The 18,224-nt window shown below is 47.6% G+C and overlaps 1 protein-coding gene and 1 long non-coding RNA gene across 18 annotated transcripts in view; one reads left to right on the top strand and one right to left on the bottom strand.

Moving 5' to 3' along the window:
* FOXP1 (forkhead box P1) overlaps nucleotides 1–18,224 on the bottom strand; it is a 465,689-nt gene that overhangs the window by 284,853 nt on the left and 162,612 nt on the right. For 2 of the 17 annotated variants that reach the window (XM_070050578.2, XM_070050589.2), the window contains exon 1: nucleotides 6,374–6,552. The exons of the other annotated variants lie outside the window; for them this stretch is intronic. The gene's annotated coding sequence lies outside the window, so the exon portion shown is untranslated. Of the gene's footprint in view, nucleotides 1–6,373; nucleotides 6,553–18,224 lie in introns of those variants that run through there. 17 annotated transcript variants of the gene reach the window in all.
* Nucleotides 5,774–9,734, top strand: LOC103349252 (uncharacterized). The gene is made up of 3 exons (XR_517477.5): nucleotides 5,774–6,005; nucleotides 9,161–9,280; nucleotides 9,384–9,734. It is a non-coding gene; the product is annotated as an uncharacterized LOC103349252 (long non-coding RNA).

The following is an 18,224-nucleotide window of genomic DNA, read 5'->3' as shown; positions in this document are numbered from 1 at the left end:
GCGTCAAGGCAAAGAGCAGAGTAAGAGCACTCACCTTCAAAGGCCACTGGGAAGTCAGTGGGATGGAGGAGGGCAGGCCCCGTCCCAGCCCACAGCGGTGAGTCTGTAACTTACTTCCCATCATCATCTCAGGTAGTCAGGTATTAAGCAGGAATCTGCCAAGGCGGCTTCCTATCTCCCGTGGCAGTCCAGCTGCACCTGGGAGTGGCTCCCACACACAGGACGGACCAGAGAAAAATGGATAGAAGGGTTCCTGATGCAAACATTTCCATGCACATTCAGTTTATATGTAATTTTTTTTTCCTTGAGAAGCGGCTAATCAGAGGGCAAGAGAGAGGCAGACAGAATGAGAGCTCCCATAAGCTGGTTCTCTCCACAAATGCCTGGAACAACCAGAGCTGGGCTGGGCCAAGGTTGGGAGCTTAGAAGTCAATCCAGGTCTTCCAGGTAGGTGGCGGAACCCAATTACTTGAGCCATCACCACTGCCCCTCACGGTCTGCATTAGTAGAAAGCTGATGTCAGGAGCCAGAGCTAGGAATTGAACCCAGATACTGCAATATAGGATGCAGACATCCCAACTGGTGTCTTAACAGGCCAAATACCAGCCCAAGAATTTAGAAAGCAACTTTGTTTCTTCCTTACCTACTCAGCTGGTCTCTTCTTTATTTGCTCACAAGTGTACAGAAATAGGCCTGACTGCAATCAGGAAATATTTCAACACCTACTATGTGCAAATACGATTCAAAGTGCTAGGAATTCAGGCAAGCATTTCTTGCCTTCAGACAGCTTATATGCTAGGGGAAATTCATTCATTTGTCTACTCACGTCCTAAAAATTTCACAGTGGGAATATTTACTTAGGGACTTGGTTTGAACTGACAAAGTTTAGTATATATTATATAATAAACATTAAAATTTTCAACAATATTACATAAAATCTTTTTTTCTTATTTCAGTCAACTGTATAAAAAACAAAAAGTTCTACTTTTTTAAAAGAAAATATGTAAGGGGGGGGGCAGGCGCAGCGGTGCCGTGGTACAGTAGGTTAACGCCCTGGCCTGAAGCACCAGCATCCCATATGAATGCTGGTTCAAGACCCGGCTGCTCTACTTCTGATCCAGCTTTCTGCTATGGCCTGGGAAAGCAGTAGAAGACGGCCCAAGTCCTTGGGCCCCTGCACCTGTGTGGGAGACCCGGAAGAAGCTCCTGGCTCCTGGCTTCGGATTGGCATAGCTCTAGCCATTGCGGCCATCTGGGGAGTGAACCATCAGATGGAAGACCTCTCTCTCTCTCTCTCTCTCTCTCTCTCTCTCTTTCTCTGCCTTTCCTCTCTCTGTGTAACTCTGACATTCAAATAAATAAATCTTTAAAAAAAATAAAAAATATGTAACGGCCTGGCGCTGTGGCATAGTAGGTTAAGCATCTGCATGCAGTACCAGCATCGCATATGGCCACCAGTTGGAGTCCCGGATGCTCCACTTCCCATCCAGCTCCCTGCTGATGACCTGGGAAAGCAACAGAAGATGGCCTATGTGCTTGGGCCCCTGCACCTGCGTGGGGGACCCAAAAGAAGCCCTTGCCTCCTGGCTTTGGATCAGCCCAGCTCTCTCTCTGTAACTATGCCTCTCAAGTAAACCAACAAATATTTAAAAATGCAATATTGGATATGAAATTATGGCCTGCCTATGGATTTCTACAAGCTTTTTATACACCTTTGCATCCTGTGGCACTTTTAAAATTATGTAAAGGGACAATATAATCACTCTCTTAAAGGTTACACTTTTCTGTAAGTTTAAATTGCTTCAGAACAAACACTCTGACATTGGGTCAACAACAAGGCATCATTCGCTTGATTCAAAAACAAGTGGGAGATGTTCACCTCCATCAAGACTTCGAGAGTTGCGCAACAATTCCATATTCCAGTTGTCACTGTCACCAGACTAAGTGTACGATACCAGGACACTTCCACCTGCCAATGTCTGGGAAAAGGCAGCCTCCTTTCAGAGAACCGCTTGCCGTAGGGCTGGAAACCAAGTGTCAAGAACTGGGGGTCCAGAGGTACAGGACCGGGAGCTTAGCAAAATACAGCAAGGCTCTCCCGACCCCAAGCCGTGAGGATGGATGCGGCGGGTTACTATTTTTTAATATTCTTCCATTCACCGAGGAAGTAGCCTGCAGGGGAGTCAAACAGCTTGAACTATTTTTAGGCCTCTGACCCTTTTAAAAACAGTGCTAAATTCAGTCCTCAGTTACACCCACTCAACTCCCACTGGCTTCAGCAGAGAGAGCCCCGGGGAGAATCTGCTCCTGTCTCGGAGGCCCTTCGTTCTGCTCCTTGCATTCTTTGGTGAAAATGAAAAGGCAGTTTAGCAGCCAAAGGCCATCAACAGGCACACGGCCGCTCTCCTCGCCGAAGGAGGGCTGCCGTTCTGGGCTTGCACACCGAGGGGCATCCTCGTGCAAAGTGTTACCAGGCTCAGAACTGGATGATCAAACGTGTGACTTTCTGATAATCCAAGTAAGGGGGGGGGGGGAACCTCCTTTTGGAATTGTGTCTTGAAATTGTTAGAAATGATAATCTCCTCTATTGAGGTCTAGATTGGAAGAATCTTAATATTCAGGTGAAATGAAATGTTACCTCCAATGTCTACAATAGGGGCTCATATGAAACTCACTGCTGCTGAATGTAACACAATTTGTGACCCTATGCTGTGAAAAACAAAACATCATTTAGAAATAAAAGGTCCCAAGTCTGACTTGGGGGTGAGTGGGGAGGATTCGGTGTCACATCGCTTTTACACGGGGACCTGTCACATCCCACGGCAAGGACACTTTGGTCTCCCCTCCACCCTTTCTGATCCTTCTTTCTTAAAGGAATATTCAGCAAGATAATGAACCCTTTAAATGTTACATCTTCTGTCGGGCATTATTGTGGTGCCGAAACTCTTCACATCAAACAGTCATCAGGACTATTACAAAGTGGGCTTCTAAGAGAGGGGCTGAAAAGGAGCTGTGTGAAAAGAAGTGGAAAATTAAAGCTGAAGCAGTCGAAGAAAGGGCTTAATTTACTGGCATGTACAGTATGCAAATGAGATTACTCTCAGCTTAACTGCATCATTTATGTCCATAATAACGGCATCATCATTACAGGGCTCAAATTAAATTACACCATAATTAGCATATCAAAGTGATTGGTTAAAGTTTAAAACAAATACCCAATTTTGTTAATGAACAGCTGTAATTGTCATGTACACTTCAGTGAAAACTCTCTAAACAAATATATGTTTTAGAAGAGAGGAAGATTTTTTTTTTAAAGCAGACAGGTCTGTAGCAGAGGTAAATTACCTAAAAAAGAATGACATGGACTATTCTATTAATGTTAATATATGCTGATCATTTTCAGGTAATAAAACATTCTATCAAAACAAGGCTTCGCTTATATTTAGACACTTTCCCTGCTGCTGGGAAGTGACAAACCACCAGAAACCTGCTTCCCTTCGCAGCGATGCTAACAATGTGAGGTGACCTGTCTCCAACAAGCAAAGGACATGTTCAATAACGTGCTACTACGAAACCCACATCCTTCTTCCAAAGACATCCTTGCTCCAATCACGCCGAGTCAGAGCCGATTCTCTCTCCATGCCAACCAAAGGACAGGGGAGGGACAGAGGCAGAAAACTTGCTGAATTTATGGGGTAGACCAGAACGCTCCTGAGTTGATGACCTGATAACAAACTCGCAGCCTCCAACGCGATTCCTCCTAGTGGAATCGGAGCTACACAGCAGTTCCCAACACGCAGCTGCACTCGGGAACTTCCTGCTCTTCAATCATGAAAATAAACCGGGAGAAGCAAGCAGCTAGGCTGTCGATGTTGGCTGGAGTCGGCAACCGCGCTCATTTTGTATATGTGCGGTGCTAATAACAGCTACTCGTCATAACGCTTGTTTCCAAACCTCTCTGCTGTAACCATTTCACGGGAGAGGAGTGTCCACACCAAAGGGCTTGTCAATCATCTCAAGGCTCACATGCAAAAGGGCTCCCCGCTCAAGAGTCTCCCCATCTCTTGACAATGCCCCCCATATGTCCTGTGACACGTCAGTGAGAGCAACCACCACTGTGACACACAGCAAGGCAAGCCAAAATATATTTTGCCCCAAAAGGGAGGGGGGAAAAAAAGGCACTTTCAAATATACTTAACAACCAAATTGAATGTCTTATTAAAATCGTATTATCTAAACAGTGTTCAAAAATTTAAAGAAAGTAGCTTTTCATTTTATTCATCGAGGAATCCATTAAAGCTTAGGCTCTGAAGTAGTATGTAAATTGCGTGCCTTTCAAGGTAGAGCTAGGGCAAATTCACTCCATCAACTAATGATGAGCCTCATTATGTGCAGGGAGGATTCATGATGAGGAAAGAGCCGCCCGCCAGTCCACGTTCTAACATAAATCCCTGTAAAATTTGAATATCACCCCCTCCGTGGCCCCAAAGTAAAAATAAACCTCTTTAAAAGCGCAGACCACAGTTCTGTTTCTAAAGCAGCCCTCGATCCTGTATGGACTCAGAACCCTCCACTCGGCTATGTTTCACGACAAGCATAATTAGCGGCTCTCTCAGATACAAACTTTGGGGCTGTTCAAGCTCATTTTAGTGAAATACATTGGAATTCTATTTTTTTCAAAGGGCTTCACCTTGACAGGGCTACAGTGCGTGCACAGAGAGGATCCGCAGCCAAGAAAGACAGAGGAAGGAGCGAGCAGAGTAATAACGTAAAATACAATTCTTAGCACTCCGATTCCGCGCTGAAGCTGAGATGCTCAGAAAAAGCCAAGCACTGTGGCATGAACTCGAGCTTGCATTTGGACGGGAATGTATTCAAATCTGCTTGGGAACGACACGCTTGATTCTGGAGCAAACTGCTCACTTTTAATGCAGTTTAAACTAATGAACAAGTACAGACCCAGCATCTCACAAGCCAAAGAACTGTTCCCTCTCCTTCCCATTGACTTCGATTTTTTTTTAACTGAAAACTATAGAATGCAAACACACCGTTGCCAAACATATTTATTATGATTAATAGCCTGTAATATCCCTCACCAAGGCTTAATTTGCTCTTGTTTTCAATTATGCATCTGCACCACTCTCTTCCAGTCGCCTTTTCAGGTGGAGATGAATTTCTTGTGGTCTTTACTCTTGCTATTGTATTGCCACCCAGCAAAGCACAATTAGTTTAAAAAAAAAAAAAAACCTGCAAACCTCTACTTGGCTCCAACAGAGCACCAGATTAGGCAAAATTAAAGAACAGAATAATTGAGAAGTGAAAGTGTCCAGGGAATTAAAGCAATTAGACCAAAAGAAAAAAGTACATATGCCAGTCACTCAAATACACCTTTACATGCAAATGTAAAAGAAAATAATTCTAGATCTTTGACTTAATTTAAAAAAAAAAAAAAAAAAAACCTCACTGCAGACCCTAACCCAGAAATCTTATCTGCTGTCATAAACTCAAGCATCCTCAAACATCTGCATCCCAGCCTGGTAGTGAAATGTACATCAGTGTAGAATCAAGAACTAACCGGTCCATTTTACTAGAGATGCTGCCGCTTCTTTAAGTTGCAAAAAAATAAACTCCACTACATAAAAGCTGCCTTAGCGCGTGTGTGCTCTCATGTCTCTGGCTCCAAGCATGATCTCGCAGTCGCCCTCCCCCCCACCCTTTTAGGTCAACCACTCATGCATTAGGAAGACATCCCTCCCAAAATAACTTGGCCCTCCCCCGGAGCACAGAGTTGAGCAACCTACCTTTGTTCTGGAGTTGCAGATAATAACAGGCAAGCCTGAAGACCATGAGGATTTAGAAAAGAGCAGGAGAGTTGAAGAAAGAGAACAAGAAAAAGAAGAAAAAAACCCAAGTAGAGAAGAATTGGAAGAAAGAAGAGGAAAAAGCCTTCTAATGAAACTGTTGCGGCTGCCAGGAACGGGGTGTTTCCAGCAGTGTTTACACCAGTGAGTACACACCTCGGCTCCAGCTCATCTACAACTGGTGGCATTCCCCCCCCCCTCCAATCCATGCATGACAATTAAAAGCCACTGCACCTCTCTGTTTGGGAGGGGGACCACAGAGACCTCTGCAATATTTCTTTACAATGTCTCTATCCCTGATGAGCATTAGTTTGAGTGACAAAGGTCCCAGGCTAAATCAACATTCTTACCTTAATGTTCCTAGTAAAAGGCTCCAGGAAACATAACTCAGGAGACATGTATGCAAAGATATGTCTCAAGGAATTAATCCAGAGCCCTCACATGAAATGAGGAGAAGGGAAAAGAAAAAAAAAAAAAACCAGAAAAGAAAAGAAGAAAAGGCAGTGGCTTACATTTCCAAACAAACGAGGCTCAATCCGGGCAGCGAAGGCATGAAAACAGGTTTGCATAGACAGAGCTCGGTGGCAGAAGCGAGAGTTCTGTAGGATTTATTTGACACTTATTTTCCGGGCAGCCTTTTGTGGAGTTGTACCGTTTGTTTCTTATTGTCTGAGAAGCGGTTAGGAGCTTTCTCCCGGCGGGGGCCTCTCAACCCCTGGGCTTGGCCGCCTCCGCCAGGGAGGTAACCATATTAGGATGTGTATGGTAAAGTAAACAATAACATAGTTGCAATGAAATGGAATTTTTTTTTTCTCCAGCTAATGGTGTTGGGGTCAGTCCTGTCTTTTGAGCCATTCCCACTCATTTTGTTCCCTAGTTCAAACAGGCCCTCCTCCTCCTTTTTTTTTTAAGTGTTAGCTGTTTCCAAATATCTGACTGTAAATTTGCTGAGAATGTTTGCAATGTAAGAAAAAGCTTTTAACATCCAAATAAAGACTGTGCCAGTTTAATCATTAAAGGGGATATGAATTTTCAAACCCTCACAGAGCTCCAAGCCTTCCTCACTCACCAATGTCCACTCCCCCCTCCCCAGTCTTTCCCTGAAGGCTACAATTACTTGATCACTTACAAGTACCTTCGAAATAAATCCGAGTTTTGAGGAATGAGACCGCTACCTTCATACACATTCCACGTTTACGTCCTGTGTCTGAGGAATCTTACCCGCTCGCATGCCTGAGGCTGTGGGACCTGGGGGCTCTAGAGGGTTCCGTGTGCATGGTACAGCTCTTTCCCACCTCCTGGGGCCACCCCACCCCCATGAACAGGCAAGCCTAAGACCAAATGGTCACACTCAGAAAGTGGCCCTGAAACAAAAATATCAATCAAGAGGAGGCCCCCAGATGTGACGGAGGTTCGCAAAATACTACACGTCTAGAGCCCGCAATGGAAAGGAAGGCTTGAGACGGCTCTCCCAGCACCGGGCAGTGAGGGGACGGCTCTCCGCCCGGTAGAGGCAGGGCTGGCCGAGGAGGAGGACAGCCCCCATCACGGTATCAGAGAAGACACATCTGGAGGGGGCCGAGCCCCTCCCCAGGTGAGAGCCCGCTGCTTGAAAAGAGAGAGGTGAGAGGCGGCAGCCAGCCCTGGGTGTGCAGGGAAGGGAGGCCTCGGGCCTGCAGTGTGGTCTCCTGGAGACCCAGAGCCCATCCCTGTACCAGGCACGGAGGCAAAGCATGCGGCGTGAGCCAAAGGGCACGGGGCGGGGGGAATAAATGATACATGTAATTAAGAAGGAAGCCAGGCTGATTTAGCAAATAAAATGCACGTGGCCCAGCTGAAACTCGCAGAACTGAGTGAGTGAGAGCAAGCTCCTCCCCAGCCTGGAACCTCTGGATTGGCCTCCACACTGCCTTGCTCCTTATCAGATCCATATCACGCAGAAACCTAAAACCCCAGCAACTCATGTTTTATTAAAACATGTTTAGCATTCTTCTTAAAGATAGGTTTTAACCCCAAATACCCATGAAATTAAATCTCCTATGCCACTTATCTGCACTGCTGGGCAAAAACTTAAGTTGAGCTACACAGAGAGATAGCAAAATCAATAAATCACACGAAACAAGGAGCAGTTCAAAAGTTCAAAGATATGATGGCCAGTTCAGTGCGTCTTAGCACTCACCCAATAATAACCCGTCTCCGTCACTCCTCATAGTATAGACAATTTCATGGCATCATTTTCATTAGCCTGTCTCATGGAAAATTGCTAGCTATTTATGTATACGCTAAAATAAATTAGCCATTTCATCGAGCAGTGTGATTCTTATAAAATACATTAACACAATACTCGATTTTCCACTTGGAGTAAATAAATAAATCAATACACTCAATACTGGGTGATTCTTTTATTGTGGCGCTACAGCTCTCAGCATAAGTGTTTTTATTGGGTTTATTTGTTTCAATAAAAATTGAAATGGGCCAGTGATCTCAGCACTGGCATCTTACGAAAAAAAAAAATCTATCCAATATTTGGGAAAGTACTGCACGGAACACTCAAACTTATAATTTTATTCCAAAATCATTTTCATTCTGTATTGTTCCGCAACCCGATTCTGATGGGAGATGTCACAAAGGGAAAGGGGGAATTCTGCCAGGTGTTTGAGTCTCGTGGCGTTTCTGTGCCACAGACCCGAGTCTGGGGGTGACGCTTCCGAGAGACAGCAGGACTTTGTGGAGCTGCGACCTTCTGCCTGGAACAGCCTCTTCCCTCGGCAGGCAGAGAGGACGGTGGGACAAGTGCCAGATGGCCTCCTCTGTCACACCTTACGGACTGCCATTGATTGTGGCTGGGAGAAGGCCATTTGCTCCAGCCTCTGGGGGAAAGAGCAGGGTATCATGACTGCAAGGAAGCAGGCAGAGGTGTGCTGACGCTGGAAATCAAATCAGGCAGCCGAGGGGCCGCAAGTGGTTCTGCAGGCAACACTGAGACACCCCAGGGCATGAGACTCCCCCCAAGTCATCAGCATAGGAAAAATCAAAGGGAAACAGGAAAGCCGGCACCCTTCGTTTCTGCCCGCCCCCCTTCCACTGACGGTACCAGACTGACTTTTCCACAGGGAAACACCTATTCCCCTCTCAGTCCTCAGGGTTTACAGGAGGCTGGTGCATCGTCCAGCCCCCAGAGGGTGGAGCCAAAAACCACGACTGACCAATCAGTGTGTTCCACTCTGCCACACTGATTGGCTGACGGATAGACATGACTCGAGCCAGGAAAAGGAGAGTCAAGCACTGGTGTTCTGTAGGAACTACTGGGAGAGAACAAGACTGTCCTGCTGGCTAGCTGAAGCCTGCAAGAATGGATTGGGCTTGCTTCCACCAAGAGAAGATTGGCTGAAAAGAGGCCAGGACACGGCGGCACGGAGGTGAGCACAAAGGCATGACGAATTCCTAAAAATGCAATGCGGTAGACGGCAGTCTTCCTCCTCTTGCCAATGGTGTGAGCCAATTAAATTCCTCTATTTGCAGGGCCGGCCCAGTGGGTTAACGCCCAGGCCTGAAGCACACCCTGGCCTGAAGCACCAGCATCCCATATGGACGCTGGTTCGAGACCCGGCTGCTCTCCACTTCCAATCCAGCTCTCTGATGTGGCCTGGGAAAGCAGTGGAGGATGGCCCAAGTCCTTGGGCCCCTGCACCCACGTGGGAGACCTGGAAGAAGCTCCTGGCTTCGCATCAGCATAGCTCTGGCTGTTGTGGCCAATTGGGGAGTGAACCATCGGATGGAAGACCTCTCTCTCTCTCTCTCTCTCTCTCTGCCTCTCCTTTCTCTGTGTAACTCTGACTTTCAAATAAATAAATAAATTGTTAAATTCCTCTATTTGCTCAGCTGCCTTTGGGTCATTCACAACCATGCAGTACAGTACAGGACCCCCAAATAGCTATGTGTTCTGTGGAGCTCTCCAAGTCCACAATGACCATTAGCCTAAATGGGTAGCAAAATCCCTCAAATCCACAGACTCCACAGTTAATACTCGAAATCTGTAGGACCGCCAGTCTCCTATTCATCAGCTGGTCATCAGCTACATAGTTAGTAACTAAGTAAGCAGCTCAGGACCCACAGTCAGAACCCAAGATGATGGCAAAGCAAATGAACACAGAGATCTAGAAGACACCCAGTGTGAGATCTAACAGCGACTGACTGAATCTTCTCTCGACCTCTGGGGGCTGCGGTTCGCGTCGGAGCCGGACCAACCCAGGAGCTGAGGTGAATAAGCCAGGTGGCGCACACCAGAGGCCTTAAGCTGGCCCACCTGACTCCAGACAAGGGCTGCTGACCTGGATCCTTCAGCCTCGCGACACCCACCCTCTGGGGGGTGCAGAGGTTGAGTGGCGGAACTCTCAAGTCTGTGGCCACTGATGACCAGAAGGAGAAATGGCTGTATGGGTCACTGCTAACAGGCCAGTACCAACTTGCTGGCTCCAGTACTTTCTGAGTCCTTTCTGTAGATGCTGGGAGCCCAAGGGCAACCAGTGAGAAAGAACCGTCCTGCCTTAGAAACAGTGGGGAAACAAGTATTGAATGGCGTTTAGAGTCATGTGTGGGGGGAGACCACAGGCCAAGCTGGAAACAATACTGACCACATGAGACCTCGTAGGTGCCAGTACTGCTCGCCAGGTACATTACATGTCAGCTCACTTAATCCCCAGTACAGTGCTTTAAGGTAAGCAGCACCATCACCCCATTTTACATATGAGGAAACTGAGGTAGAAACAGGGGTGCACCTTGGCCATGGTCGGACAATTTGTAAGTTACACAGCAGCATCTGAATCGAGACTGTCTCCAGAACCCACACGTATCACCACTATGCTACACCTCCTCTCATATGTTTATACACACACGTCATACCTATATATTATATAAATACATCACATTTATACAACAAATACATGTACCTATAAATACAGGAGTACATGTGTATATGTACTCAAAATCAATGTATATACACAAATTACAGACAGGTACCCACTGGCATTCATCCGCAAATTTCTAGCAGTTCATCAAATCTCCTTACCTTCAGCCCGCCAAAGTCTAAATCTGCTGGACCAGCTACAAAATCATGCTAGGAGACACAGAGCATTCTACAAATGGTCATCTACTGAGCTCAGTATATCCTGAATAAGGCACACATCGTAGCTAAATTTTCCGTAAAATACTGATTGTAGGAAAGGTTACAAATTCATCAGCCATCCATTTGTTTCGCTCACACGCTGGTTCTTTAATAGAGATAGAAAGCTAGCATGTATTAATTACCTAATTGAAGCAGAAGACAGTATCCGACTCGTGTGGTTCTTAAGACTGTTTGCCCCATTTCACAGATATGGCAAACTGAGACCCAGGTTAAACGATTTACTCAAGGTTACAAAGTGACTGGCAGAATCCATGGGCTGCTTTACTTATCCCTGGCCTCCTTCCTTCATGTCCAAGGCCCAACCCTTAGTAATGCTCATTACTAAGCATAAATTGTTAAGTGCCAGATGCCCAAGGCCAACTTCGAGTCTAGCAGGAGAGATTAACCAGAAAAAAACACAGTCGCACAATTCACATTTTACGAAGGTAGCAGATGCGGTTTGGGGATGATAACACAATAGCATGATGTGGCGGAACCTAATTTAAGTAGGGTGACTAGGAGAGGGTCTGCACAGGAACCCAGGGACATTTCAGCTGGGGTGGAACGAGCAGGTCCTGCCCGCCGGCCTGGCGTTGAGCCCTGGCTCCAGCCCAGCCTGCCAGGCACACCAGGGCCTTGACTTCCTCTCTCTGAGCAGGAAGGGACCTGATATCAATTGGGGCGGCCTTTCTTAGGACTCGTAGCCATGGTGACAAACACAGTAACAAAACAAAAATAACAGAAGCTACTAATTACTTTATACTTAATATGCCAAACTGGACTAGTCATTTTACATATTTTTTCTCCATACTTAGTCTTTACAATAACCCTATAAAATGCATTCTGCTATGATTCCCATTTTACAAATGAGGCTCAGAGAAGTTAACCTACCTGCTCTGGGCTACCAGCAGCTCAGGTTAGAGCTGAGGTTTTAAGCCAGCACTGGTTGGGACACCTGGTCTTTACCTGGGCCATCCTCCACTGCACTCCCGGGCCACAGCAGGGGGCTGGACTGGAAGAGGAGCAACCAGGACAGAATCTGGCGCCCCAACCCCCGGGACTAGAACCTGGGGTGCCAGCACCGCAGGCAGAGGATTAGCCTAGTGAGCTGCGGCGCCCGCCTACACATCATTTTGACACTTGAGTTCTCCCACAGTGGAATGTCAGTACTGGCCCCAGTGTTCAGATTGATGCGCCAGCTGCCTCCCCAAGACACCACGCTCCACTCAGCAGGAGGCAGGGAGAGGTGGGCAGGGCGGAAGGCAGAGCGGGAAGGGGAACCATGGTCCCCCTAAGTCTGCAGCTTCCACTGCATCAATGTCAACCACGCTCCCAGGTACCCCAGTGGGCCCGCCCTTGCCTCTAACTAGGGCCATGGGACTTGGTCCAGTGTTGTCAGGACTTAGCCACAGGCCTGAACCCCACAGCACACCGATCCCTTATCCAGAACACGTCCAGCCTGGCACCTTACTAATGGGAGGTGCTTGAAAGCTCCATCTGAGACCATGGAGCCGCAGGGGCTCAGCCACGCTGCGGGATGAGGCTCCTGGCCCTCAGCACCGGTCATACTCGGGGCTGAAAATGTCTTCAGGTGTGAGCCGCTCTAGGCGGCAGAGGAGGTGCAGCGGCACCCCCAGATGCTCACTCCACTCCAAGCGTGACCTCTGTCACGCCAAGTGCCCCCTGCTGGGTGAGGGCGGCCCGACCAGCACTTCTGTGCTTTGTGTGCTTTCCAGCTGCAGCTACCAGAGCAGCCACCAGCCACGGGAGGCTAGAGCAACCAAGGAAGTGGATTCTGGATTCTCTGCTCACTCTCACTGATTTATATGGCCTTATACGCCAGTGGCTACCAGATCTTGGACTGTGCGGCCTTACTGGTGTCCTAAACTCTCCATGTTTGTGAGAATCGGATCCTTAGCAGGGGGCTATTTGATTTCCAGTTCCAGGTTCTTGATACTAATCCGACATTTTATTTTCTTCTCAATGGAAACTAATAATACCTCTACCGTTTAAAGTGCCGCTGGCCAGTACTTCCTGAACATTTTATTCTGACTTTGCATCTTATCAGTGAATTTCCGTAAAGAGTTTGGATTAGAATCTTGGATTTCTCCAACTGAGTGACCGAGGCATAGAGAAGTTGCACCTGCAGATTAAAAAAGACGCCCACTCTGAGACGCTGGTGGCAAATGGCACAGCTGGAGACACGGCCTTGCTGCCCTCTTTGGGACGCATGGCAGATAAACTGTGTTCCCCAGAGACAGCGGCAGAACGTGCTCTGCTCTCGCAACCCCCAGAACTTGGCGTCTCTTGGAGTCGAGGGTGACACTCGAATAGGCACCTGGATGGCTCTTGGGTCCCTCTCCAGAAAAATCCCAAACTTCTTCCACTGAAGGAGAAAGATCAGTATTGGTGCAACAAAGTGGCCGAGGCACCAGCTGTATGACATTATAAACCCATCACAGCGGGGGTGCTTCTTCCACCAGGACGGGCAAATATAGAACCAGAGGCCCTGGTGGGGGAGGGGGGGTCACACACAATACCGCGTGCAGGGTGTGAAACTTCCTGTTTTGAGCAGGAAGCTGAGACACCTACAAAGTATTTCCTGGGTGACAGAGCGAGAGCTTGCGAAGGGATGGAGCCTGATGATGAAGAAAGTCAACACACAGTGTTTAAGTTACCCGCCCTCACTCGATACCAAGGCAGGTCAGCTTTAGCAGTGATGTGGGATCTAAAACTGCACTGTCATTCTAAGCAATTGCAAAGCTAATATGATTTATATCCATGTCCTAGACTCAACCTACTAAATGATGAATGGCTATCCACACACCCCGCCAATAGCTGCCCAACGGCCAACCCCAACTCTTTTTCTCTCCAACCTCCTACTCCTCAAGTTGAAGAAAACAAGATGTCCCAATCCTCCTTGGCTTTCTCTGCTGTTAGGGACAACTATCTAATGTAATTCTGGAAAAAAATATATGAGGGGCAAATGCCTGGACATGTTTTTCCTCCCTGATAACAAGAAAGAGCCACAAAGAAATTCTGACACTGCCCTGTCCCTTTCTGTGGGCCTTTAAATGCAACAATGGAGGGGAGGTGATGCCTGGTGCTTTAGCAGCCATCTTGTGGCGATGAGGAAAAGTTAAAAACAATCACAAGGATGTGTCAACCTGGCAATCAGACATTACTGCAGTGCCAAGCCCATCTTGATACTGCTGGCTTTCAGTTAGGTGGGCAGGTAAATGATAAATACACTCATGTTACCACCATAGTTGGTGAGGTTTTCCAGGAGGGAGGTGATTCGTGAACAGATGCTAATGGACATATCCTAAATCACAGGAATGACAGGAGGAAAAATCCCCTATTTAGGGAACCAGACTAATGAAGGTGTAATGAATCACTTCTCCTGGTACCTGAAGTGGTTCCCTGAGAACCTGTTTCTGAGCAAAACCATTCTCAGTCTTGGAGTGGCCCTGAAGAGAACCAGCCTACGGCGTGGTGGCTTCGCGTGAGGCTGAAGGGTGCTTACATTCCTGTACACAGTCTACGCAACAGGCTCTAGGATTATTCCCATTTTTTTGACAGGAAAGAAGAGAAGCAAAATGAAATGTCCCAGGCCAACAGTGTTTCAGAAAACCTGGTCACAAGCTAGGGAGATGCTTACACAAATGGCCCCAACTGCAAACCACATTCAACGCCCAACTGAGTGAGAAACATTCTGGTCTGAACATGTAACAGCAGAGGCCTGGGCCCAGGGCACAGGTGTCTAGGCTGCTCCTCCATGTGCACACACCACAGCAGGACCTGACCAGAGGACGCTTCAGCCCAGCCTGCGATGGCTGTGGCGACAGGGGACAGCAGTGTCCACACTGAAGCCAACACCATGAACAGGCAAAAGTGCAGCTTCAGTATTGTCTGTCTCCGTGCCCTGGGTGGAGGGGAACATGGCCCAAAGCACACAGACGGGGCTTGCCATTATCCCCAGAGCGTCTAACACCAAAGAGGAAATGGAAAGGTAAGACGTTTTCAGGGACGGACACCGTGGTGCAGCGGGTTAAGCCTGCACTTGGGAGTTCTGCGTCTCCCATCAGAGTGCTAGTTCAAGCCTTGGCACCTCCACTTCTGATACGGCTTCCTGTTAATGTGCCTGGGAGAGCAGCAGATGACGGCACAGGTGCTTGGGTCCCTGCTACCCATGACGGAGATCGGAATGGAGTTCCTGGCTCCCGGCTCTGGCCTGTCCCAGCCCTGGCTGTTGTGGGCATTTGGGGAGTGAACCAGCAGATTGGGGGTGGGGGGCTCTCTCTCTCTCTCCCTCTGCCTTTCAAATAAATAAATCTCAGGGGGAAAAGCTTCAAGGGGCGTTGCTAAAAGGAAACACAGGCTAGAAAACAATGGTGTGGACACACTGGGGGTGGGGGTGCTGTTAGTGTAGTTGATGTACTCAGCTTACAGGCATGGTGTAGGGAGCTGAGAATGCCAAGGTGGCTAAAGACCCCTCAGTCAGCCTGGCTTTGCCATTCCTGGCTGTGTGATCTTTAGTAACTTCCTCGGTGTCTCTGAGCCTCAGGTTTCCCGTCTATGGTATGGAAATAACTGAAGTTGTTGTTTTTTCTTTTTTTTTTTTTTTAAGAGAAAGAGAGCTCTTTCCTTTTTTTATTTGAGAGGTAGAGTTATAGACAGTGAGAGAGAGAGAGAGAGACAGAGAGAAAGGTCTTCCTTCCATAGGTTCACTCCCAAATGGCGCCATGGCCGGCGCTGTGCCGATCCGAAGCCAGGAGCCAGGTGCTTCCTCCTGGTCTCCCATGTGGGTGGCAGGAGCCCAAGCACTTGGGCCATCCTCCACTGCCCTCCCGGGCCACAGCAGAGAGCTGGACTGGAAGAGGAGCTACCAGGAATAGAACCCGGCGCCCATATGAGATGCTGGTGCCGCAGGCGGAGGATTAGCCAAGTAAGCCACGGCGCCGGCCAATAACTGAAGTTTTTAAGCATGAATGAGACCTGTTGAAGTTCACACCTGATACAAAGTAAGTGCTCAGTCACTGCTGGCTGTCACCACCATCACCAACATCATCATCCCTGAATGACAATGAACTTCACAACCATTGCACAGTGCCTAGCACAGTACTTGGCACAATCTAGATATTCAGTAAATGTGCCTTTTTTTCCCCCTTTCTCCTCTCCTCTACAACTGACTCAAAGGTGTAATTCTGATGTGATGCACATAATGCAATTAAAATATATATGGGGGCCACTGTCATGCTGTAGTGGGTTAAAGCCTCTGCCAGCCACGTGGGCATCTCATCACATGAGCACTGATGCATGTCCTGGCTGCTCTACTTCCAATTCAGCTCCCTGCTATGGCCTGGGAAAGCAGCGGAGGATGGCCCAAGTGCTTGGGCCCCTGCACCCATGTGCAAGACTTGGAAGAAGCTCCTGGCTCCTAGCTTGGCCTGGCCAAGCCTCATTTATTGTGGACATTTAGGGAGTAGATAGAAGCTTGCGTGCTCTCTCTCTCTCTGTCTCTCACTGTACCTTTCAAATACATAAAAAATAAATCTTAAAAAAAAAATCTGAATCCTTCCATTAAAACGCTACTGGGTCTGTCCTAGCGTAGATACAAAGACAAGGAAAGCTTCAGTGGATGCATGCTCATGTAATAAATATGCCAGTGTAAAAAGAAAAACACGCACTCACTTCAAAATGAGTAATTAAATAAACACGTGTAGCCCTAACACTGAAATATTCTTAAGCATTATAGATGTAAAGATATCCCCACCCTTTACTAAATATCTGTGGGTATCAAGAATGAGGGCAATTTGTATTTTTAGAATATTTTAACTTAGACTTCGAATTATCTGCTATTAACATGTGCTCTTTACATAATTTGGAGGAAAAGACATTTCTTGGCAAAAGATAAAAAAGAAGAAGAATGATCCAATTTCTATTCTCTTGAATCAATTTTCTAGGGGTGGACAGTTAATAATTTGTCAACCACATAAATGTCAACAAATCTATAAGAAATAAAAGATTTCCTAAACATTTAACTAACCTAACCTCCGTGCCCTTAATAAGTTACTGTGCTCTCTTTTCCACCTCCCGACCTCCTATTCTCACGAGGAACAGATGCTTCTCCCTGGTTTCAGCCCTACTATTCTCTCCACAGCGAGAACCTCTCAGGGGACCTCTGTAAGCGCCCCTCCCCCCACCATCAGGGGACTAAAATCTACAGACGGGCTGGGCACACAAAAATAAATAACTCATGCAGAGACATGGCGGCCGTGCTGGCCTCCTCTGGGGGAGGGTCTGTGGACTGGCATTTGCCAAAAAGTTTTTCCTTTTTGGTTGGCTGGCCCCATGGAGCCCTGTGAATGCCCGGACTTATCATAAGCAATGACACACTTAACTGTTACATATTAATGTTCATGATAATGCAATCTTTCATTTGGGTGATTTAAAAGTCCCTCTAGTCCGACTTACAGTTAGATATACACTGAATGCTTCATCAATCATAACCATTTTTATTCTCATTCTTGTGCAGAAATACTCGAGAAGGTGAATTTCAACTACACATTGAAGAGGGCTTTCCTATTAGCCCTGAGAAATGTCTCTCTTGTCATTTACACATTGGATCCCGGCAGTTTCTGCCCAAGCCGGCTCTTCACCTGCAGCTGGCCCTACAGCACATCTTATCTTGGGGCGAGAGCAAATCCGAGTTGCTATCCTTTGCATAGGGGCGGATCTGCCCTGTCTCACGGGGCGGGAGCAGGGCTGGGGATGGTTTCTCAGTGATGCGCCAGACTACAAGCCGCAGAGGTCACGGGGACTCGGGCTGAGTTTAAAAGGACGGCCCGGAAGCATCGTGGCAAGCAGCCCACTTTCCGCGGGGCACTGAGTCAGTGATCCCACCCACCCCTAATAAACGCACTTGAAAGAAGCTACACCCCCTTCCCACTCCTGTAAGGGCTTGTCGTGCTTTCCTGGCCAAATCTTCCCACAAGCAGCCTCGGACCCCGGGACTGAGAGGTAACCCAGGTCGGAGGCCGCAGGCAGAACGGCCGGCCGTGGTCCAGCACGGCCTCGTTCCACCCCGACAGCAATTATCCTCTCAATTAGAAACACAAGACCTTTGATGAGTGGCTAATAGCCCCTGATCCATCGTGCACTGTGTTCCTAGGCAGCATGGAAATACACATGATTAC

Source organism: Oryctolagus cuniculus, chromosome 10 (genome assembly GCF_051225735.1).
Source record: "Oryctolagus cuniculus isolate XC-2025 breed Fujian yellow rabbit chromosome 10, ASM5122573v1, whole genome shotgun sequence".
Lineage (NCBI taxonomy): Eukaryota > Metazoa > Chordata > Mammalia > Lagomorpha > Leporidae > Oryctolagus > Oryctolagus cuniculus.
This window is presented reverse-complemented; position numbering and strand designations above follow the sequence as displayed.